The sequence below is a fragment of the Tachypleus tridentatus genome, chromosome 3 (genome assembly GCF_004210375.1).
Source record: "Tachypleus tridentatus isolate NWPU-2018 chromosome 3, ASM421037v1, whole genome shotgun sequence".
Taxonomy (NCBI): domain Eukaryota; kingdom Metazoa; phylum Arthropoda; class Merostomata; order Xiphosura; family Limulidae; genus Tachypleus; species Tachypleus tridentatus.
The window spans coordinates 87,278,038-87,304,579 of NC_134827.1; the positions used below are offsets into that span (position 1 = coordinate 87,278,038).

At 30.1% G+C, this 26,542-nt stretch overlaps 1 pseudogene across 1 annotated transcript in view; it reads right to left on the bottom strand.

Annotated features, from left to right (window-relative positions):
- LOC143247413 (liprin-alpha-1-like) overlaps positions 1 to 26,542 on the bottom strand; it is a 246,589-nt pseudogene that overhangs the window by 19,508 nt on the left and 200,539 nt on the right. Inside the window, exons 14-24 of the transcript XR_013026557.1 lie at positions 26,203 to 26,395; positions 22,107 to 22,193; positions 20,712 to 20,842; positions 18,152 to 18,274; positions 14,855 to 15,063; positions 13,707 to 13,808; positions 9,676 to 9,757; positions 5,135 to 5,335; positions 4,420 to 4,595; positions 3,915 to 4,021; positions 3,215 to 3,390 (exon numbers count right to left, since the gene is read on the bottom strand). The product of XR_013026557.1 is annotated as a liprin-alpha-1-like (transcript). The remainder of the gene's footprint in view (positions 1 to 3,214; positions 3,391 to 3,914; positions 4,022 to 4,419; positions 4,596 to 5,134; positions 5,336 to 9,675; positions 9,758 to 13,706; positions 13,809 to 14,854; positions 15,064 to 18,151; positions 18,275 to 20,711; positions 20,843 to 22,106; positions 22,194 to 26,202; positions 26,396 to 26,542) is intronic.

Sequence of the window (26,542 nt, forward strand, 5' to 3'; positions counted from 1 at the left end):
AGCATATCAGAACTTGTAGCTGTTGTGAACAGAGGTGGGCAATTAGCATTATTTGATAATCAGTGGACTCATTAATTAATTAGTTCCATTATTTTAACATGTTATTAATCTCTTTTCATACATTGTTCATAACTAATTTTTAAGCTACCCTTGTTTTATATAATATACATTTATGGAGATTACCACTTATGCATTTTGCAAAAAACATATCTTCACTAAAAAAATATTTTTAAAGATAAATTGGACATTGTTTTATGTGGTGAATGAATGAATCACTAACATCATCTACTGATGACCATATGGTTCCATCTTGTTTCTTTTTAAACTACGTAATTTCCCTCTTTTCTTATGTAAATTGAATAAAATGATAACTAAATAATGAAAACGTGTTTTACCATCACTGATACCAGAAATGTTGTATTTAAAACATATCAGAATTGCAATTTGAAATAACTGAGAAGCCAGTTAGACAATTCATTTACACAAGTTTGAATATGTGAAACATAAAAATAATGTTCAATAAAGAGTTGGGTCAACAAAATATAATACTTATTAAACAGAAAACTTAACTATGAATTTCTGATTTGATTTGATGAACACAATAAATTTATCAAACCTTAAGTGATCTTCAGTACTTCCAAATGCAATATCTTTTTCGTACTGTACATAAGTATTTATGTGTTTAAGTAAAGTACTTATATAATGGTAACAAAATCTCCTCTAAACATTGTATATTTGTGAATTCTAACAAACAGTAGTTTTCTTTGCTACAATTCAAAGTATCTCTGAACTGTATAAGATTTCAGACAGATATAATTTAACACCAAATACTTTCACAGTTCACAAACAAAACAAATATTTATGGAAATTATAGTAACAATTAAAAAAAAAAACAACTCTTAAACCTATATACTTGAGCCATTATGACATGATGGTCTAAATCCTGCTCTGTCTAATCAGATCCAAACCAAAACAATAACTAAGGGAAACACATGGGAGTCAAGAGATACATCATGTGTTCTTGAGGGAAGATAGGTCTTTAGTATAAGTAGTTATTATTTTGGATGAACAGAGAAACCCTAAATGGAATCAACAAGTGAGTTGTTTCATCAACAGTTGTGCAAAAATAATATATATATATATATATTTTTTTTTCACTTTTCTCTGTGAATTACTCTAAGTAAGTATCAGAAAATGACAGAGTATAGATTCTAAAACATGCTGTGTTAAATTTGTTGAAATATAGTTACAGTTAACATACAAAGTTGACTTGAAATTCATCTCACAAAAAACTTGCAAAAAGGTAAAATATATGAAAACTCAGAGGAAACCTTGCTTCATATTTCAAGTACAATCATGTAGAATTAAATGACTTTTATAATTCTGAGCTTTGTATATTGAAAATGTGTTGCTTATGGAATGCAGAATTTAACATACATTATATATATATGTGTGTGTGTGTTGTATCTGTAACTAATCAGTTACTCAAAAGCTTTATAACCAATGAAGAGAAAGAATAATCGTAACTCATTTATTTATTAGACAAATGCATACTTAACCAAAGTAAAAGATTAGTATATGGAATATTTGAGAGCTGGCCTAGATTTGAAGTCAAACAACATACAAAAAATAACATCAGTTTATTCTGTAAAATAAAACTGGTCAGAGCTAAAAATTTACATCACAAAATTTGAAAACTGTTAGAGAATAAATAAATAAAGTTTGAATGTCTATTACTGTGCCAACAAGAAAACAACGTTTAACTTCTCAATATTAATGTTTTGCTTTTTACAATAATAGTACGACATCAGTTAACCTTGTAAATGTTAGTGGTGTAATACTTATTCAACTTTATATTTTACAGGAAAGAAGAGACTTCTATTATAATAAATTCTCTTAATGGATGGCAAAGGCTGCCTGGAAGGGTCACCTATTTTAACCTTTTGCATCACTATACAGTAGTATGTTGTCTATCAATCAGTCATTAGACATTAAATTGATGGAACACTTCACTACATTTCTCTTAATTTTGGTTTTATTTACTCTTGAAACAGAAGACTTTCAGAAACCATGTGCAAGTACACCTGGTGTAGTATTTTAAAATTATCAACGTCAACCAGTCCTAAAATAACCTAAGTAAGACAAACAAAGTTAATATAACATTAATATATATTCTGTAAATGATTAGCACTGAATGGTTGCAATCTAGTTATTTCAAAGCTTATCTATTTATATCTAATAACAAAATAGATGTGAAAATAAAACAGTTAAAACAGTTTATTACTTTTTAATGCTTTAAATTTCTTTACAATTCTTTATCTTTTATTATTTATGTTTATACACTTGAACAGGTGCTTGTGGGTAATATAACATTATCATCAGCAGAGGCAGTTTAGCCTTCAGCAAGATATAGTTTACATTTGTCTTGTTGGGAAAACTTCTTATCCTCGATGAGGAGAAGCTTAGAATAACATTTAAAAATCATTAAATCTTTTAAATACGAATTAGAAACAAAACATAATTAACTAAAGTATAAAAGTAAGACCTAAAAGCAATTTAACAAACAATGTGTATAAGGCAAAAAAAAATATGCAAGAACTAGGGTCACTAATCTCAACAGTAGGCTCAGCAGTTTTCCATTTGAAAAATAACATATTGCTTACATTTCCTAGTAAGCTTCAGAGATCAGATTGAGAAATATACTATTTATATTGCTTATATGCATGCAACTCTCTGATTTAGAAAAGACTAGCAACAGAGTATTCTGGAACATGGATGTGGCTTCTGTCAGAGGGGAAGAATGATGAAGTTTTCATTTTGGAATGTTAGCTTTGCTACAATAATACTTAGGGTTATAATTCGATTTTGTACGTGTAGAAACTTATCTGGAATGTTGTAGAAATACTGAGACTAAACTGAATAGAAATATAAGCAACCAAAGCTATCTTAACTGTACATTCATCACATGACAAACACTGAAGATTTAATTGTTTATTTCAGAGGTGAGGTTTCTTTCAAAATAAAGGAATAATAACTTTGATAACATAGAACTTTCAATTGTATTGTATTTTATAATATATTGATAGCAAAGTGGTTTAATAACATTTTGAATGCAACTCAATAACACCTTTTGTGACATGAGTACAAAGGAATTTTAAAGGTGTACCTACAGTTTAATGGTTAAGGCAAGGGAGAAGAAATGTAACATACTTACTTGAGTATTAGGAGTAGGAATTTGAAGTGCTAATGCTATAGCATTGTGGTCAAAACTTTCATCTAATGCTATAAGTGTTCCATGCACTCCAGATTCTAGAAGATTATTAGAATATTCTTTGAGGCCTATAGAGTTGACCCATTTTATTACCCGTTCATTAGCCCAAACCATGACATCTAGAAGAATGGACATTATAATGAAAAACTTAACTTTAGTTTAATAAATTACAAATAATTAAAACTCACAACATCCACACAGTTTAAGTATCTCAAAACAAACACTGTATGTTTTGGCATTAAAACACATCATCATTCTTAGGACAGGATGTTGAAACTTGTAATGTTTCTGTTTTGAGACCATTGACAGATACTGATCATTTGGTTATTTCAAGTATTTATATTTATACAAGTACCTGGAATTCTAATGTTTTAATATCAACAAATTCTGTTTATTTATTTTACAAAATATGAGCAATGTAATTTAGTTTGGTTTAAAACCAAAAGTAATTTTTCTGCATACTAATTTAATAATTCCTTTGACAGCCTAGCAATTTTTGCAAGGTTGCAAAACATGTTCACAACAAACAATAAATGTTATTCTTCATATATCTCTATTTTTCAAAAGAAGTTAGTGTTACTTTTAGAAAGATGATATGATAAGATTAATATTTTTGCAAAGTCATATTTTCAGATAAACACACCTGAGATGCCTTTTATATCATGTTCACTACTCCTTCTTCTTTCTTCTAGCAATTCTCTATCATAATTTAATCGTTTTAAACAATTTATCCCATACTGAAGACTAGTTCTATTGGGAAAATAAAAAACATTTTTTGAGACGAGGAAAAAAAAACACATTCATATATTCTGAACTAATAATACATCTACCGAAAAAATATACCTTTATCCCTCTAACTTTATTTTATCAAGAGGCAATTACATCATAAGAAACATGTTCAGAAGTGAAAAATTTCACAATTAATAATAAATATTATGAGTTTGAAATAAAAATTATTCTTTGGCACTGCAGTACAGGACACTGAAATGTAATATTTTTTTTTTTATTAGTCAGATTATATGGCTACTTATTGATACTAAATGACAGCTTTAAAAATTCATATAATTCTTGATACTTTATCTTGACATTTGTATTATACAATCTTTTACCTATTAGATATCGAACAACAACAACAAAAAGTTATTCACCTGTGAAAACTATCGACCATTTTGAGATGAATTCTCAAATCCTTCTTGGTAAGGTGTTCTAACATACGGGCATCCACAAGACATTCCATAAATGTTGACCGGTACTGAGGTAAGCCAAGGCTAGGAAGCCATTCATTTCCTATCCATTCGTGGTTCATTTCACCAAATACTAAACTCTTAAACAATTCAATAATGTCTCATCAAACATTACATAAAGGTAAGTCGAGGGAAGAATGATGACATAAAAAAAAAAAGAGTAACTTCTTCACAAACATAAATAGCACATACAAATTCAATATTATCAACCAAAATATTTTAAAAAGTTTAGCTAATAAAGAATGCAATCATTAATAACACTTTGAGAATGTCAAAAATATGAGAGAATTTGTGTAGAGGTCAATTATTGTTTAATTAACTTTGAAATCTTACACTTATATAAAACATCCTGTAAAATGATTTAAATGAAAAAAAATCAATTGAGAAGGTTCATTCAAGACATCAATTAAGAAAATAAAGACATCTAAACTGTAGACTTAATGAATATAAAAATACAGTAACAAGATATATCAGACATTTTAATTTGCTCTATAGTTAGTACTTCCCACATGAGAATATTTGAAATAAGTAGAGATCACTTATAAACTACTCAGTTAACATTATTAAATGTTAACATACTGCTCACTTAAAAATAGCATGTAGAATGAATAAAACTTACAGTTCGGGTTGGCTTGGGTGAAGAAGGACTAGTAAGAGCAACCATCTCTTGTATGGCTAGACGAAGTTTCAAACGATGAAGAGGATTGCTAATGCCAATTTCTCGTTGGATTTCAGTGTCAGACAAAGCAGACATGATAGCACCACTTTTGACATTTGCTCGACAAGCTGCAACATACCAGGCTGGCATTCCCACCCACAGCTGAAAGAAAACACATTATGAACGTAACGGTTTTTACACATGTATACAGTCTCTGGAGAGCATTCTCATTCAGAGCTGGAAGGAAATATATTTTGAACTTGACAGTTTTCACACAAGTGTATAGTATCAGGCTAATATTTCCATCTAGAGCTGGAAGATGTACCTAGAACTGAAAAATTTTTAAAGTGTAAAACTGGTATTTCATCCTGATTTGAAAAGAAATACCCTTTGAACTTAAAACTTCTTATACAAAGGTATAGCATAGGAAAATAAGTTACAACTGTCAATTATTGACTTAAGTACTGTAAAATAAATGTTGATTAGAAAGTAACAGTGGCACATTTTGAAAAAAACTTTTGTTTGGACAAATTTACTCAAAAACAACAAGAGTTCTGAAAACCTTTTCTTTGTTCTGTATAGAGCAACAATCAGTAAAGAAAATTTTCTCAAAACAAAAAGGAAAAGAAACATAACACTGAGATGAGAGAAATATTGGTGTACTTTTAAATAAGCTACTTTTTCACTCATCAACAGTGAGAAATCTAAGAGCATAATATTTTATTTTATTCAAATAGACAAAACATTACTACTTTTTTATGTACTATAAATGCTGTCTTCTTATGACTGAAGCTAAATGTTTTTATTTTTTCTCTGTTAATCTGATAATTAACCAATGAAAACGTAACTAAAACCTTTCACTTTACAATGTATTTCAACACAAAACAAGTTTCAAACTGTATAGTCATGGCCTGATTTGACTGTATTTGCATGGAAATTTGTAATGTAGAACAGACCTGTTGCTGTACATATAATAATCATGATATCAGTGACTGCTAATCCCACAACTTATTTTATGTAGGATGTTGTACTGAATTTTACCTTGTGAAAATACTCTTGACACTCAGCTATACACACTAGAGAGCTTCAAAGCTGGGACTTACCATTTCAAACTCTAATGTATTGAAGTGGAGGAGTTACATCAATGTAAACACAAATCACAAAGTAGTAGGCCTAAGTAGTGAGATCTAGGTCTATATTTATTTTTTGTTACTTCAGTGTCATTCTATAGACCTATTGGAAACTTACAGACTAGACCTGTTTTATATGCACCTGAAAGATAGGAATACTATAATAGCATTCTGATGCAAACCCAATAACCCTAATTGTCTATACAATGTGCTTGGCCCAGCACCTACAATTCTAGGCTACCAAGTCCAGGTATCTGAGATTTTTGCATATTAATATATGACTGAAATTACATAATATGTTAATCAGTATGATAGTAAACAATGTAGTTTATACATTGAATAGGCCTATATCACACTTAAGTCATGCCTTTTAGTACTTGAAGCATCATGTACTAATTTGGCAGTTGCATTATATATATCTGTCTGTCCATCTCCCTCTGTGTGTATATATATATATATATATGCTATAGATTTATAGATAATCTTCTAGATGCATTGTGCTCATGAACCAGATTCAAAAAAGTAGTTCCACATTGGTGTTAATCAGTGTGCCACAGGATCCTCTTATAAACCGAACATCACACACGTAGACATACTAGTAGATCTATATGCTACTGACTGTGCAGAAATACTGGACTGGAATGACAATAACAGTTACAGTTGTACAAGCCTACAATAAATATTGTTGATAGCCTTATATTAATTAGACCAGGCTTGGTTTATTGTGAAGATGTTTACAGACACAAGGAGCCCTGTAGTGAATACAGTTTAAAACTGGTTTAATATTTTAAATCCCAAAAAACAATGGCAAGATTATACCAGAAAAGTGGGGAATTGTTGACAGTGTAAGGCATAAACTGTGTATGGAACATTTGGATCATATTAACCATGTGAAAAGTTTCAGCAGTGTCCATGTAGTGGGAATAACTGATCCAATGAAAATAGAAAAAAAGATGTTTCCATTAAACATAAAGACTTGGAACAGCATGTTAGAGGCAACATGGGAGCAAATATATGCAAAAACAACCATACAGCTTCAAGAGAGGAGAAAGATGGGTAGGGATGCTTATAAAGACTTATAAAGGGATCCAATTTAAGACGTTTCCAGCAATTGAACAATTGAGACATCTTGGGGTAACAACAGACAAGATGTACTGAACAGATGAGAAATGTTCCAAATTTACAATAATTATTGGGGAGTTACTGCAAAATGAACTAGTTCAGGTAGATCACTATTATTAATTTATATTGAGAGGTTTATATTAATTAGGTTCTATTTAATTACCAGGCTTAGATAATTCAGGTATATAGTTGTCCATAAATTGTGTGTAGTATATACTTATATTACAGGTGCCTTAAATTATTAAAATTTAATTTATAATAACTTTGAATTTCAAAATATAAATTGAACATTTTGAATAGATTGTGATTTATTACAGTCTGCAAATTATTACAGTAAAATATCGCTGGTGATGCTACATTTCATACATAGCTTTGAGCTATAAAACAAATTCTTGTATAATTATAAAACAATATTAATTTTCTTATTGTAAGACCTTGCTGGTGCAGAATACTTTTCCATACTTCTTGACAAAGCTGCTAATACAAAGGTGACACAGAAGGAAGTACTCTTTCTGTTGTATGTGACAAAAAGATGGATATGCAAAGAATGCTTTTTATCAGCTCAAGAATGTGAAGCATATGGATGCACAAGGTTTGAAACATTGAAGTGAGAGCTTTTACTGAACCTGGTATTATTAATTTGTGTAACAAACAGTGGGTATGATGGCTGATGGTGTAAGTGTTAACCTAAGTCACAAAAGGGGTTTATCATCACTCTTGAAGAATGACTAAATAGCTAAACCTACTGCCAAGGGCATCTTTTACTGTGTATGTTATGAGGTTTTAGTGATTTACATTCAAAATTTTATTAATCTACTTTTTGCTTACGGCGTACCAATTAATATAGCATAAATATTAGATAAGAAACGATACTTTAATGATATACAAGTTTTAAGTTCTTAATATCATAAGACAACATTGTAAAACCTTAAGTTTCCTCTGGAGTGATACATTTTCTCTGAGCTTCTCCTCTTCTCTTTTTTATCCACTACCTCTCCAATTGGTATGAAATTCAATGTAAATTAATTGATGTAAAAAACATCATTTCTCAGACAAACCATAATAATTAGAGCTACTGTACTGTATATAATACTTACCAACATGGAAAAAAATAAAGCAAAAATAAACCATACAACTGAAAATATATTTTTAAATATGTTATTTATGCATTTTTCCTTTCATGATCCTACCTTAAAAATATTTCTTTACATTAGGAGATGAGGAAGTCCTGTTTTTTTCTTTCAATGAAATGCCCTCTCAAAACAGGTATACTATTATACGTAGCTTTTTTTTTCTCAGATTGAGTAATGGATCAGTGCTGATGTCAATATTAAATTTTAGGGATTGCAAAATATAAATAGTTTTCCTGTAACATACTCTTGAAAGTAACCATTTTGATATATATATATATTTCATGATTACCTTTTCAGGATATACAGAGTATCACAGACAGACAAACATTTAGCTATTATATATGTTTGTGTATTCATATATATTTATGAGTCTATTAGAGCACTGGCTTAATTACTTTAGTCAATAGGCCTGTTAGTTTGTCTTTCACTTCAGGTTTGTGAATATCTGAATTGGTGTTTTGATAAAGTTAAAGATACAATTAGCAAGCAAGTATTTGTTTGTTTTGTTCTTTTTAATGTTGCGCAAAGCCACATGAGGGCTATCTATGCTAGCCATCTGTAATTCAGCAATGTAAGACAAGAGGGAAGGCAACTAGTCATCACCATCCACTGCCAACTCTAGGGCTACTCATTTACCAACAAATAGTGGGATTGACCACCACATTACAATGTCCCCATGGCAGAAAGAATGTGAATGTTTGGTGTGAAGGGGATTCGAACCTGCAAACCTCGGATTATATGTCAAGTGCCTTATCTACCTGGCCATGCTAAACCTTAGCAAGTGAGTGACTGTTTAGCACTTTTAAATAAATTAGGCTTATCACTAGTTCATGAAGCTGTGAAACTGTAAAATTTGTAATTGGAGAAATAAAACACTTTCATTATCATTACAAAGACTAAAGAATGCATTCTTCTGTTAACCTAATAAAACAATAACAACAAAAAAAAATCATTTAGCAATAGAAATTTTTAGCAGCAGTACATTTTGATTACAATCTTTCACAATTTTTAAACAAGACATTAACACTTTGAACATTCCATATGTATGCTATATAATTTTGTATAACAAAAGGTCAGGCATCAAATAAATTACATTTTTAAAATTGGACATACAGACCTCCAACCAGGCTACAACAGTAGGACCATTCCACAGAGCAAATGGTGTTCCAGCTTTCATAGACTCTGCGAGTAATTCGTGCCTGTTATTAAAATATATATTTATTAAAATCAGCAATGTGTAGAACAAGAATGTATTCACAGAAATGACAATGTTCTGCTTTCTAATCAGCTTCAAATCACAAGTTTAGGTTTAGAATGCCCTTTAAAATGTGACACTACAATCTATACCTCATCCTGATCTATATTTTTTGCTAACAAACCAAAAATATGTATTCTATAATGATGCATTCTAAAAAGGCAATGTAACATAGGAAGAAAGTGAAATACTTAAATCTTCATTTAAGGTAGTTTAATAAGCTCTAAGAATATGTGATAATGTCAATACTTATAAAATAGATTGTGATATTTAAACTAAATATCTAGTTTTTAATAATTTTTCCATGATCTGGGTTGAAAAGCAATGTTACTAGTTCAAATGGCATAATATTTTTCCTATAATGAAGTGGTCTCTCACTAAAACACTTACACAAAACTGACAAGTCAACCATCAGATGATAATTAAAAACAATATCTGACATTCATCCAAAACACTTCAGGATACAGTTGTCTTGATTTCACTAAATTAAGTACTTTTAAGATCCATAATTGAAAGACCTCTGAAGCAAATTATATTTCTTCCAGTTATCCAATTATGTAAGCATTATAATGCTCATATAAAAAAGTTTGTTTGTAGAAATTCTATTTTAACTTCAAATTTTTAGAAATTAAGACATTAAAAAGTTAATTAAAATGTGTTATTTTAACTATTTGAAAATTTATTCAGTGATGTGCAAAAGTGTTAGGACAAGAGAACATTTTGTCAATTATTTCCATTTTATGAGGCTAACTCTTCGTGCCATTACAGAATGTAATTTATCAACCCTATGGTAATGCTTCACTGATCCCTGTTGATAAGTGAGAACATTTATTCTTTAGAATTCTCATGTAGTTGTACCAAGGGCATATCCTAAGGTTCTGCTCGAATGAACACACTGATAAAATTCAGGGTCTCAAATAACTGTCATGGTATCCTATGCAGTACTTTAACTATATAGAAAGAAGCTAGCATATGGTACCGGTATATGCCATAAAAATTCAATTTAATAGCACTCTACAAATAAACCTTGACAAAAAACAGTGTATAACACTATATAATAAAGTTTTATTGTCATGCTATGGCCACAAAAGCATAGGGAATTGTCAAAATGCCTTCTGGCTTTGACGTCTTACCCGTCGAGTATGTGCATGGGCCTGCTAGTAAGTGATGTGGCTTGAGAGTGTGTGATACCTATGAAACATATCTCAGGCCTGTTTTTGAGTCTTCCGTGCCATGGGGTAGGCAGAATTCCACCACGGATGAGGATATAGTGGAAAATGTGTTGAGGTTTTGGAAATACATCGAGCAGCTGCCTGTATAATACAGTCAGTTACTGTTGCCACACAGTCATCTATTGATGGCTTACAAATGATGGCAGGATCAAGTTCTGCATGAGCAGTGAAAGAGGGCCAGATGGCTTAATCCAGCTTCCACTGGGGTATGTGGGTTGGGTGGCATCAACAACAGCCAGTCTCTTTCAAACTTATAGGAAAATGATCACTGCCTTATGGGTTATTGTCAGCCCTCCATGAAAAATGGGAGAATAGTGAAGAAGAGCAAATTGAGAAATCAATAGCAATAAAGGGCTGACTAGATGCATGACAATAAGTATAAGTATCAGTATTGAAAAGAGAAAGGTTGTGATCAGAGAGCATATGCTCTACGAAGTGATCTCTCCCATCAATATCAGCTCTTCTGTAGAGGGGATTATGTCCATTAAAGTCCCCAAGGATTAAAAAGGAAGATGACAATGGTTCAATGAGAGCATTAAGATCTGATTGATCATAGGTCTCTCCAGGCAACAAGTAGAAAGAATAAACAGTGATGGTTTGACCTAAGGAAACACGAACCTCTATGGGCTCCAAGGGTGTGTCGAATGGCAAAACAGGGTGAGCACATCCTGATCAACCAACAGTGCCACCTCTCCATGTACTAGTCCATCATGCAGCCTGTCATTTCTCTACAAAAAAAGGCTGCTAAAAAATGACTGTATTGGCAAGTTTCAGAAATGTTTTCTGTAAGGAAAGACATACAGGATGGTGGGAAGCAATCGGTGCTTTGATGTCATCCAGATTAGAATGTAAACCTCAACAGTTCCATTGTATCAAGGTGGTCATTTTTATTTATGTGTAGACAAACTGAGTGGAGAAGTGGATTGTGGGGTTTGCTTATCTAACTTATTCAGAAATTACTTAGCTAAGAAGAAATATGCTGGAGTCATTTAAATGATGCAATGGCCCCAAAAGAGCCATTATTGCAACCCAATTGAGTAGATCTGGCATTTGATGGGTAAAAAATTTTAAAAATCAAATGTTACTCCCAAAGAAACTTCATGGGAATGTATCAGAGACATTCAGAGCAAATTCCCAAAGTACACATTCATTAAATATGTTGAAACAATACCTGAAAGACTGTCTGCAGTTATTAAAGCAAAAAAGTGAAACAAAATATTAACTGTTTGTCGACATTCTGTTACATTTCTGTTGTACTAAATATGAAGATTAATAACATTTCACCTCTGATTTACCTTACATTGTTCTTTGAAAGTAGCCTGAAATTCAATGTTTTTTTTCTTCTAATACTTTTGTAAAGTACTGTGTGTGTATATATATAATTCAGTTATTTTTTTATATTATTCCATAGATTTACAACAGGAGGATTATTAGCTGCACACAGTTATTGAAGAGGAAGAACTTTTAAAGAAAGGAGGATCAAATCAAACATTTACATGAGTAAATGACATAGGTCTGTGACAGTGGCAGATTTAAGGTTGTGTGGTCCCAAGGGATAATAATTTCTGTGGGCCCTACATCCCATGGGCACTGGAGCTGAGCCCTGTCTAATTCCTACCTAAATACACAATTGCCTTCAGTAGTGGAATCATCAGGCTCATATGGACTAAGTCAGTGTTCAATATTTCTCATACACAGAAACATCTAACTGCTTTCTGTAAAACAACATTTAACAAAATTTCTTATTGCAGAAAACAATAGTTTGTCTAAATGTGGCTCATAAAAGTACAAAAACTATTAGTTTCTATGTGTAAATTACCTAGACTTATAAGCCACTGTCTCATGAATGAAAAGCTTTAAACGTCCCTAACATGTATAAAAATAACAGAAGTGATATTGCTTATTAAAACAGAGAGTGAAGATATGACCAAAACATTTTACATTACACAAAGAGTCAAATTAAAATTCAGGTATTAGCCATGAAACGATGTGATATTAAAAAAAAGAAAAAAAAGTGACATAAAAGAGCAAATCCTACAAAAATGTATGTTTGTTTTTGAATTTTGCCCAAAGCTAAACAGAGGCTATCTCCATTAGTCGTCCATAATTTAGGAGGGAAAGACAAGAGGGAAAGAAGCTAGTCATTACCACCTACCATTAACTCTCGAGTTACTCTTTACCAACAAATAGTGGGATTGACTGTCACATTATAATGCCCTATGGCCAACAAGATGAGCATATTTGGTGGGATGTGGATTTGAATCTATGACCCTCAGACTGTGAGTCAAACACCGTAATCTTCTGTCCATGTTAGAAAGGGTTAAACAAAATTTGAAAAACACTTGGCCCCTTCTTTACTTTAATGGGAATGACCAGAAACACAATTGTGTATGTACTTCAAAATAATACTAAGGGAGAAATCACAATAACTGCTTCAAAATGTTGATTGAAAAACTTATAATTCTTTTGAAATTAAGTTAGGATAAGCATGTAGCTTCTACTGCACACATTATTACACCTGATTGAACCACTCAATTAAAATGTTGAATACTGTAGAAATAATATGGTTTATGGACAACAAATCTTTATAAGTGAAGAAAAAACAAAATGAAAATATACAGAAAATGTCTCAAATACCTAGATGAAAGTCGAAAAACTTACTTCTTTTTTGTGCGCCTGTCAAAGTCAGCTTTTGTCCCAAACCTCCACTTGTTAAACTCAGTGAATCACTAGTAATTACTTCATTTTCCTGTTGTGTGGGCCCTATTATATTGATTGTAATCAGTCATCTGAAATGTCTTATTTATTTTGATAATTAATTATATGAAATGTCTCACTTATTTTACTTAGGATCATAAAAAACACCTGTACTTTAAAATGGTTAGCTTATTTATATTCACAGAAAAAGAGAGAGAAAAGGTAAAAAATAAAAATATTCATGCTATTTACCTGGTGGCCTTTTATTTTTTCATTTTGACATCATTAGTCTGTTATACATAAACATTTTTATTTTTAATTTATTGGTAATTTCCTGATATGCCATGTAAGCTTTATATGGTTAGCTGTTGTATTAAATATATACATTGGAGTAATTTTTATGCTGGATGTGGGTGGCATGTTTCCCATTTTAAAGAGTAAAACATCCTCATGTATAGCTCAGATAGAGAACTAGACCAAACCTTCATTCACTTTTGAAACTAAAATTATTCCACCTTAAATACACATACAGTTTATGAAGAATTCATCAGGGAGTGTATGAATTTCATGTGGTAGCTCACTCCTGAAAATGGTTTGACCTTTTAATATTATATTCTGATACGTAAAAGTGTCAAGCATCACAAAAATTACATTTCTGTTTTTGGTAAAAATTCAATTATTATTCAGGGTTGAAGATTTGTGCAGAATATTTCCTATATTTTTTAATAATTATTTAGACTCTTTTTATTAAATTTCATACGAAAATGATAACAAAAGGAAATTTATATTACAGGTGTGAAGTATCTAACCAAACAGATAAACCTTGAATGGTCCCCATCAAACACGTTTATTATTACATACTTTGTTTTATGAATAGTAAGTAAATACTGCCAGACTTGCACACAAAACCCATTTCAATTTTAATCTAAAAGCATGAAACATGTACCTAATTTAAGACTACTTAACTGTTTTGTGAACTGATATTTGTCTGAAGCAACCAACTACAATACATTTATAATTTTATCTCCCAAATGCCAAAATTTTCACCAACAGGGATCTGGTACATTTTATTTTATGAAATATTACACCAAAGAAGTAAAACTGGAACTGACCCTGTTGGATAAGTTCTTTACCGTAAACTTCTTTCGTTTTCACCTTTTCTTTCTTGCTAAACAACCTGCCAAGAGATGACTTGAATCCCTTTTTCTTTGGTGGTGTTTTGTGCAATGAGTCTTGAGAAGAATGGGTGGAACTGAAGGGGGAGGTAGAATTCAGTAAACCACCATCCATCAGTGGTGTATGAGTGAAACATGTGTCTCTACTGAATATTACACATGCAAGAAAAGAAAATTTCAAACAAGTGAAAGGCTTTCATTTCAGAACAAAATACTCCAAACAGAGAGAGGAAAAAAAAACAACAACAAAAAAACAAACAGAAATAACCAGACACAAACAAAAAAAAAGTTATTACTTATGTTAATTAAACTAAGCATGTAGTAAAATAATAATAAAACAAAACTGCTGAAATTTGATATACTTTCCTTGTACAAAAAAAAAGAAGAGCATCTCAGTTACAAAGAATAAAAAAAGATATCAAGACATTGGCCAAATATTTACAAGCAAAACACATGAAAAGAGAAACTTTTAAGATCTGGTTTTATATTTTGATAAAAAAACAGCAATAACTATTTATTTATAAACTCATAAGATTATGAGCTCAATATATCATGAAATTTAAAAATATACTTTGGATTACAAATATATGAAAAACCTGATAAACAGATTCATATATTCTCTCAAATTAGATTTTTCACTCTGATTTAAGTTTATTACTATTTTAAAAAGAATGAAATTATTTTGCTTGAGAATACTGGAATGTTCACAGTCATTGTGATAAAAAAAGAAAGAGAAAGATTCCATGAATAGTTATCAATTTCACACCAGCTTTAAAATCCTCTCTTCCAAGCAAATGAAATTAAATAAAACAAAATTATAAACCATGTTTTACTGAAGCTGAATAGAACAATTCTGACCAATCACAAGCACCCTCACAGTATATATTCCCAACAATAATAAATAAACATTACTTAGTTGTAAGACTATCCATATGTTAAGTATCTTTCAATGATTAAAATTAAAACCTGTATCTTAAAGTTATCCAATCTAACATGGCATAATTTTTATGAGTGGAAACTTTTAACAGTACTTTCCGAAGACAGTTTATGATATTTACTTGAAATTACTAGGAAGAAAAAGCAACATTCTCCACTAACCTCAAATACCTAAGTAAGACAGACTTGAAATAAAGTTAAAATTAGACTACTATCTTATTATGGATTATATATATATTTTTTTATAAGTCGAGATAACTTCCATTAGACTACTATCTTATTATGGGTTATATATATTTTTTTATAAGTCGAGATAACTTCCATTAGACTACTATCTTATTATGGGTTATATACTTTTTTTAATAAGTCGAGATAACTTCCATTAGACTACTATCTTATTATGGGTTATATATTTTTTTTTATAAGTCGAGATAACTTCCATTAGACTACTATCTTATTATGGGTTATATATATATATTTTTTTTTATAAGTCCAGATAACTTCCATTAGACTACTATCTTATTATGGGTTATATATATTTTTTTATAAGTCGAGATAACTTCCAAGGTTTCACAATTTTTTCTACTGCTCATCCACATTTAATGGTGTTTATTCTTATGATATGCTGGATATGATAAACATAATTTTAAACCTTCCTGCTTCAGACATCTTGCACACAATACCAATTAGACAAATAAATAATCATTGACTACCACTAGCACACATACACACAAACTACTCATTTTGACTATTTGGACACATTACAGAGTTAATATTTTACAAAAGTTGATGTAAGTTTTGATGAGAAAATGCAATAATGTGAGAAAGTCTATCATCTAGGATAGGATTATGAGGCTTCTTCCACTGATAGAAGATAATATATTGCTGATATCCATGAAAGAGGTTTGAAATAAAGATCTTTGTATACACATTTCTTCTCTCACAAATTTACAAAATGCAAGCTATCCATCTTTATTTTAATTTCTTATTTTAATAAAATTATGAAAACAAAAGCTCCTGAAACTTTCTCATATTCTTTAATTTTCTCAAACATTTAAAGTAGTCAATGCATTTGCTAAATTTTCTAAAATAAAACTTAAAAAATATACTCACTAAAACAAAACTTAAAATATCATGGTTCAAGAAAAAAGGTTTTAGTTTATGTGAAACACAAACTTCCAAGTGACATGAGTTAACTAATTCTTTTTCAAACACTTTTAGTTGTTTTATGTAGTGCAAAACTGCACAGCAGGCAGTCTGTGATATGTCCACCTTGGGAATCAAACCCTGTTTTTTAGGATTATATGTCTGGAAATGTACTGCAGACCAGTAAGGAGAACTTTTCAAGCGACAACCTCAAAATATCTGTACAAGTGCATGTGGAATTAAATAATGCCTCCAAAATTTATAACTTAATTTGGTAAAATGATTTCTTTCCCTGAGAAAACATGCACACTGGTAAACACAAGCAGCAAATATTGATCAAAATTTATTAAGTCACACACAGAATTATGAATTTATAACAGTATCATATATACTGTTCTGTTTCATGAAAAGTTTCCTAATTATGTGTTCATGTTCTGATTGACAGGCCTAATAGTTATAATTTGCTCAAATACTAGGCTACTAATACATTTTAGAAAATAAAAGCTTGTTTTAAATTCTAATCATAACAAAATAGTGCATCAGCATATATATGTATTAACAAAATGAGTTAGCAAGGGAAGCACAATTCATGAGTTGTTCCAGGCACAATTAGGGTTAGAGTTTAACAAGTCCATACTTACACAGTTGGATTAATTATAGTAAATAATTGTGATTGTTCAACTCAAATTCATGAAGGAAAACTGAACTTCAATCTATTGCTGTACTGAATACAGAAAATGTAGAATAAATATACATTTCAAAAACACTCTACTGAAGTTTGTTCCTTTAAACAAATCTGATAATATTCTTTTAACAGAAAATTACAAGTGGAAATTATGTTTCAAATACTTTGTTATTCATTTATCTGTTACGTGTGCAGAATTAAAAAAAATATTTTGCTCTGCTCAATTAAGAGAAAAGTAAATAAACTACAAATTACAATCAATAAATATCAAGCAAATTATACAAGGCAACAGAAACAGATAAGATTATCCACAACAGTAGTTTCAACTACTAGATTTGGAAGGATTTAAAATACATCAATGCTGCAACTTTCTTGATGACTAAACATATTCTGTATATTAGTACATATTAAGAAAACCTTAACTTCATCTGACTCACAGTAGAAGAATACATGTACTATACAATCACCTCATGTAAAAATCCTGAGGAGCTGTTGTCAGGTAAGTTGGTATAGGTGCTGTAGTTGTACAAACAGTTGTTGTGCTAACAGCAGAAGTTATGGGATGCAAGCTTGTGTTAAAAGTGTTTTCTCTGTCACAAAGCAAAATATAAAAAGAAAATAATTAGAGAAACTGTAAAATGAATATGAAGGGTTGCGTACACTATTTTGTAAACAGTTCTGAAATGTCACATATAACATTCTAGTTAGTTTTTCTCTAGTATTTCAAATGAACATATAAAACTAAATGGTTGTCTGATAATGAAATATTCAATACATGTGAAAGTAACTCAAAAATGAAAAGTTAATCTCACTTTTTTTTAAATTAATTGAAGACTCTTACCTACACAAGTTTCCTTTTTTTCATAATGCATTTTGATAATTTCAAAATAAATAAGGATATAATAAGTATGACATACTGGTTTTCTAATGAAAACATTAGGTCTTCTGCATTCCTAATAGCTAAATGAATGAATTCTGATATGTGAATAAAAGTTTAATTGTAATATAGTTTTGCTGTCACCTGACAGTATTATCATCTTTAAAAATAAGTAGTATTTTCTGGGAAAACTGGTATTTACACATTTTTCTGATAATACTTGCAATTGAATTTGACACTTCAGAAATTCTCTTCATATTACAGCCTACCCTAATGTTCACAAGCATGTTGAAAACTAGCTCTTGTAAATATAAAATTATTTTTTGTATGAAACTGATTATTAATCTTCAAATTACTATATAATATATCATCCTGATTTTGTCTGTTATAACACTATGAACTGAACAAAAAATTAAACTCTGAGAAATCACTCATTTTATAAAACTTAAGAAAAATACTTGGCCTCAATGGTATTAACCACAGATTAAAACCAATAAGATATTATGCAAAATATTTTAGTTCAGTTCAAGATAACAATCAGTTGAGAAACACAAAACCATATGATTCAATTTTGCTGTTGATGTTGGTTTTAAAGGAGAAATGTGCACAAACCTTGTGTAACTGATGAGTCATGTGCAATTCTTGGTTGCATCACTTTTGTTTAAAAGTTTTATTCATAGCTGAATGAGCCATTCTGGATTCATAAGCAATAGGCTCTTTCATTTGTAATTTTTATACAATAGTGAAACTGTGGTATCCAAAACATATCATTACAGGTGAATGAGTAATTTCCAAATGAGAAGTGAATATACTTTTGAAGCTGTAATTGTTGTATTTTTTTCATTTTACTTACAAAAGTATTAACTCCTCACAATATTTCTTTGCAAAATTTGACAAGCATGACTTTTTGTGGAATTAGTGGTTGCAAAATTTAATTCACACTGGTCACAAAAAAGTGCAAACAATACTATGCATTTCTTAAACATTATGAAAGCTATGATATGATTCTGTATATAAACATCTGGAACTACAGTCGTTCCAAAACAAGGGTAAAAAGTAATTGCTTAATTGAATAAACTTATGTAGAAACCATTTGACAGAACACAAATTATCACAAAAATACTTAAATATCTCAATTAATTTATACTACATTCTAGTTTTCTGACCATTTGAAAGGCATATGCCAACATTTTAAAACATTAAAAAAATGAATGTTAATTAAATAAAAACTGGTATAAAATAAAAGGAATAGAAGACTGAAAGAAGATTAAAAAATCTCTTTTAACAAAATAAAGAAATGTATCTAAAGTAATTAATTGTTTCCTATTGTTGTTGAAGTTAAAGGATTATGTAGGTTATTCAGTATTAGTAATACCATACCAGAAAATATGAACTGTACTAAACCTAACAATAATACATTAAAATATCTTAAGAACAGCATGTATAATCAATCCCAAAGAAAAAAAAGCTAAATATATTCATTCCACAAAAATAATCTAATCAATGTGGGAAGATGTGTTCATCTTTCTAGTACTATATGAGACTAATATGAAATTAACATATCCCACTGGTATCAAACATGTGTGATGTGTCCATTGTTCTAGTATTTTGTCAGACAAATATGAAATGTACTTAATTTAGGATTTATGGAATAATGTGATGTGTTTAGCCCTTTCATGCTATATCACACTGTTAAAAAATTAACATATTCTGCTCGTACTACATAAAAACATGCTACACATTAAATTACTTGTCATCACTATCATGTTAGTGTTAAAGTCTATATTCCTCCCATAATTATTATTATATTGGAAAATATTACAAAGTACTTGTCTTGGTAGTAACAAATCACAATCCTTAAATAAACAAGTACATATATATCTTTAATCTTAATTCTATCTTTTTTGTGTGTGTATAAATAACCAATTATTACCATGAAGACCTTTACATTCTAGTGAATACCACTCTTAGTAATAATAGAATCTCCTGTGATAAATTTATTGAATCTTGCACTGGATGTACCCACCTGCAATTTTACCCTACATATAACTGCTACAGTTTGTTGACTTTATAACCTTTGGCAGTAATATCAAAAATGTTGTAATGAAGTATTGATGAAAATGTTTTAGTTGTTAACTTAAATGCTTCACCTCCTAAGCTCTTCACTACTTTGTGCTAATGCTTGTGCAACTCGGTCAAGCCGCAAGGATCGTGGAGTAGGTGGGCTGGAATCTCGTCGTAAAAGTCGACTGTCATCTTTGGATTCTATGTGTCCTGGAGTCTATAGCACACAAAGATCAAGTTCAGTGAAACCAAGTGAAAGAGAAATTCACTTACAAAAAGACCAAGATTCAAAGATTATAGAAGCTGTAACATGTTCTATGGTTCTTGGTATGTATATATATATATATATATATACATATATATAAAATACATAATAAGGTATAATTCAAGTCTGACGGTTATAATTCTTCCATGTTTAGGTGTAACTAATCAAATATAATGGAGATTCTTAAAAAAAAAAGGCTTGGATCTAATAATATTAAAATGTATCGTTCATTATCAAATTCATGCTTTTTTTACATGCTCAGCGACACATAATACAGTGCAACTATCTACAGAGCAGATGCTAATTACTGTTAATTACAGGAAAAACAGCTGAAGGGCCAATAATGGCTTAGCATGTATGTGTCAGGAAGCAAGACATTATAATTAACTAAGAACACAAACAAATACCTTGTTTCCAAGTTACTTTGTGAAGTTGAAAAATAAAAAAAATAAAATCTTACTCCATTTCTACTTATATTTACTGTAGTTTATAAAGAAATTAAATCATTAACTAAAATATAAAATATATACTGATACATTTTAGTTTTACACAAAACTATCATCAACTGATGGCCTATTGTGTCATAGATCTGACTGAGTAAAGATATTTAACTTTTAAGATTTTTGAATACCTTGGATAATAATAAGATTACTTCTGTTTTACTGTTTAACAAACCACAGAGAATCTGTATTAATGTGAATATTTTGTATGAAGTATCGTTGCTTGTTCAGTAAAGACTTTAAAAATATATCATAAAGACTACATTTAATTATTTCCTTGAAGGCAAGTCAATGATGTCCTGTGCCTACAATATGGTTAGACTTAAAGAACTTTGTTTTTAAGAAAGTGTAAGCATACTGACAAGTTTGGTCTAAATCATTCTTATGTGAACTACTTTTAAAATAATGTTTTATTCAAAGTCTAGAATTAATAAAAATTTATTTGTAATTTTTCACTCTTGATAACTGTGAGAAGCATTATGTCAATGCAGAGAGATCTGTCACATACAGTTTTAATCTTTTGACTCAAGTTCAAACTAAATTTATTTTTTCATATTCATCTTAAACAGTCTAATACTTTCAGAGAAATGGCAAAATAGCTTAATCGAGAAACAGTGCTAAAAAAATGTATTTCAAGAATAGCGTAAGCAATACAAGATGGAATTTGGAAACAAGGTACTTGATAGTGCTGCATGTACATAGGCCAAGACAAGTACCTGAGAAGTAAGAAGAGATTCACCAAGCTGGGGTTGGCTGGTGGAGGCATACTGGTACAAGTGGACTGGGGTCAAGGAGGCTGGGGCCTGGAACGTTGGACATGTTCAGCACAATACACACTACTTTCTACTCACAACAACTTCTAGAATTCTTACTTAAAACATTGCAAAAGAACTACATATAGAAATTTTAACACCAAGCTAGCAATATTCTATTCCCTGTTTTGCTATCTTATCCGTGTTTGTTTTTTAATGTAAAGATTTTCATCAAATTTAACTTCTACTATTGTATCATTTATGCTTCAGTAAATTACAAAATAAACAACAGTTAAAATTAACAGCTATGCAGTTAACATATAGTTTTCTCAAATATATTCATGCTAATGAAGTACATATAATCTTAAATAAGCAACTGCCATTCCAATTTTTAACATGCTCATTTGTTGTGCTAAAATAAGCTTCACAAACTAAATTAATCTCAGTAACAGCTCATGTGTATCACAGTGTTACATGAAACATCTACAATCCACACATTTACATTTCTCACTCAATTAACTTGAATAATATACTGATATTACTATACTATTTTGCTTTATAAATTCTACTTTTTTTAGGCATCAAGATTATATGAAAACAGTGCTTGAAGTGGAAACAAATAGTATAGGTATGGTACACAATCTTTTACTCAACATTATTACTTAGCAGTATTGATTTTACTTTTAGTGAAATTCCCAAAACATCCAGTATTGAGCTAATTGTTTTTAACCCTTTTCTTTCTTGCTTCTCATTTTTGACACAATCTGAAAAATAATCAGAAAGGTGTTTTGTTTTGATAAGGTAAAAAGCTGCAATGTATTCAACAGGGGGATGGAACTCCCAAATACTAGCATTAAGCCCTCAGGCTTACCAGTAAGCCTCTGAGAAATATGGAGTAGGAGATCCTGGCCAAGAGTTAGACCAGTATGGCATATAATGTACATAATATAACCACTTCATATTACTCTGAATGTGTTATGCTTGTTTTAATTGATAAATGAGTTTCAATTTAACAACATATTGTCTTTGTTATTGTTTCAAAAAAAATTTCTTCATGAATTGAAGTAATAAAAAATGTTTTCTGTTTTGCTTTAGAAAATATCTGATACAAATATTTGTTTGAATCATAAAGATGTTTGATTAGCTCTTAGAAAGAGAGGCAGGGTATACTTCCCCATTTCAAGCACTGTGTTTAACTTCATAAAACTATGGGAACTTTGGTTGCAAGTCAGAATCAGAAGTTGACAAGAGAAAATAACCAACTGTTGCAATTACTACAAATAAAGGTAACTTAGCAATGAAATTTTTAAAGACAAAATTTTTCCTAGATGAGCTTTGAGGTGAATGAAATTTTGCACTAATTATTTTACAAACATTACACTAATTACAAGTCTAATTATGAATTAGTTAAAAATCTTTCAACACTAGAAGTGTATTCCTGTAAGTAATATCCACTATGATATGTCAAGTTTCATAGAAAGTTTACTTTTTGTTTGGACATGAGACAATTACAATATTTAGTGAGAAAATTCATAAGGATGGGTGTAAGTATAACATTCACTGAAGTGGATATCTTTTACCAATATAATGATAGAGACTCATGGATACTCATAATTTACTATATATACTCAATGAATAAAAATAACTGCTAAAGATTTAAAACTTTTACCCCTAGCTAGACCTTTATAAGATTTTTTTTTTACTGTCACAAGGGACATCATAATGGGGTGCAGGGGTATTAATTGCCAGCCTTGCAGACAAGGAGTTATTTTGGGTGGTAAACAAAGTGCTTGAAAAAGCATCTAAATTATAAAAGCAAAAACAAATTTAACAAGTGAAGAGCAAATAATTCATAATGATGTGGCCAGACTTTTTACACATTCTAGTTGGGGAAAGGGAGAAATCATCCACAAAGACAGCTTTGGAAAACAGCTTCACCATGTTTTTTTCTTATTTGCTGGTAAAAGATATTTCCAGATAAATTGTCAAAAACCTGCTTTGGGCTAAGCGAGTGTGTGAGCACTCACATTCCAATGTTAAATTGTGGAAGACTTATTCTGGGCTATGCTAGAGTATGAGTAGTCCCCTTCAGGTTTATTTTTTGAGGGATGCCCCTGCTACTGTATTAATTTGGATTGCATTCAAGAAGATTTGTTATTTTTACCTATTAAAATACAACCTAATTTAATAACTTCACATATAACACCTGTATTTTTAACACATCATTTTCAACTGTATTAAAACAAAGGCTAATCAAAGTAATTTCATAAAAACAAAAGTTATCTATCATTCATTTTAGTCCTGAAAAATCAGAAATACAAAATTGTGACCATCTTTATTACTGAGAAATTTCATTTATTTATTACTATACTGTCTCTACGAGGAATCACAATAACCTTTTTTTCTAAAAAAAAAATCACAAAAAATGTCAAGTTAGCTCAACATAATAATTTCTTACAAAAATGTATTTTTTTGTTATAAGATAGCTTTTATCAGTCTCTTAAAGAAGTAGGACAAAATAAATTGTCAACTCTAAAATGATTTTCCCACAACAATGCAAGAGGTAAGTTTAGTACAACATTTTCTTACAAGTTAGTGTTAATCTTTAAAACCTTTCATTGCAGCCATCAAAAACTGGTGATTATTATTTTAATGAAAGAGTGATGAATTTGTAATTCCATAATGCTTTATTGGTAACATGAAATTATGTATTATCTCTATTAGTGATAGTCAAAATGTTATACACAGACACAAAAGAAAAAATGTTTCTGAATTTCTGTAAATTTGAGCAAATACTGATCTCATTCAATTTTTGCACTAAATATTTCACACTGTGAAGTTTCAAGCTTAAGGTATAACCTTGGAAAAAATGTTTACTCTATATAATACAAGCTTCCTTTATTATGTTTTCTGCCATGAGAGTTAAATGGAAACTTAAAAGGTTAAAATGAACACCAACTAAAATCAAACTAGCAGAACATTTAATCTGAAAGAGCAAAATCTATCTTTATATATATTTAATATTTTAACAAATAAAGGAAAAATAACAGTTTTATGTTTGATACAATTGTTTACTTAAACAACTTTGGCTCACTAAATTTGATTTTGCAAAACAAAGTGGTAGATAACTTAAGAGGAAAAAGTATTAATATTTTCATTTGCAAATGTAAAGAAATCTTATGCATCAGAAAAAAAATTCAAAATGCTTATAAGCATAAGAAATATGATAAAAAAGTGGAATATAAAGTTGTGTCAAAACAATACTATTATCTGACATTTAAGTTTGATTTCAAATTTAAGTTTTACATGTTCAGACACTTGTATCATTAGAAGACTTAGAAAAAGTTCCATCTTTAAATAATGTTTTTTCATCACACAATTACTTCGTTCAAAAGAACCCTCAACTAAAAGGACAAGGGTATTCTCTGGTAATCATATGAGCAAATAGCATATTTTAAATTAATACTAGTTTTATGACATTTTAGTCATCTCTGATTGCTAGCAATAAAAGTTAGAATTTATTTTCTAACATTAAAACATGTGAGGCAATATGGGACTTCTAGCTTATGGCAGTAGTATTGAAAAACCTTTAATGTCAGTTTCATCAATTTTTAATTGCATATAATTTATTTAACAACCAAATTCCAACTTAAATTATTCCAGCGTATATATATTTATTACCTTCTCAAACATATCATATTTCTGTGAAAATAGTCTTCTTTCTGAGCACCATTGGCCAATAGATCTTTTCATTACCAAACTTTCTTTGATATTAGACTTTAACCATTTTTTAAAAATAAATTGTACATCAATATTAAATGTAATCTGTTGGCAATACCACAGTAAACAGTGTTTACATCATGGCCAGAATAGTTTTTGATTACTATATAATATGTAGTATTATCATTTCACAACATATCTTATAAAATAATGTTTTTTGTACTACATATTTAATACAAAATACCTACAAAGTGAAAAGATTTTAAAGTATCAACTCTACACATGTAAAATTGTTAGAAAAATGTCAGAGGAACCACTTTAACAGAATAAATGTACTTACTGTATGGTACTTCTGTAAGTAATCTCTTTGAGGACTTTGATGGGATTTGGGAGTTGATCGACCACTGTGAGGAGAAGATGGTTGCTCTAAAGCACGACCATGTGCCATAAGACCCACAGTTTCCAGACTACCAAACCTAGACTCTAGTTCCTCAGCCCTTTGTTCTGTGTTTTGTTTTTCTTCCTGAATAAGTCTAAAACAAGAGTAGATAAAATTATGATAAATACATCAAACTTACGCTTTATGAATGTTATTAGTCCATAAATTGTTTGGATGATTCTCATCATACTTCACACTTTCCATATTTATATGTTTCACTCATATTTTTGTTGTTGTTTGT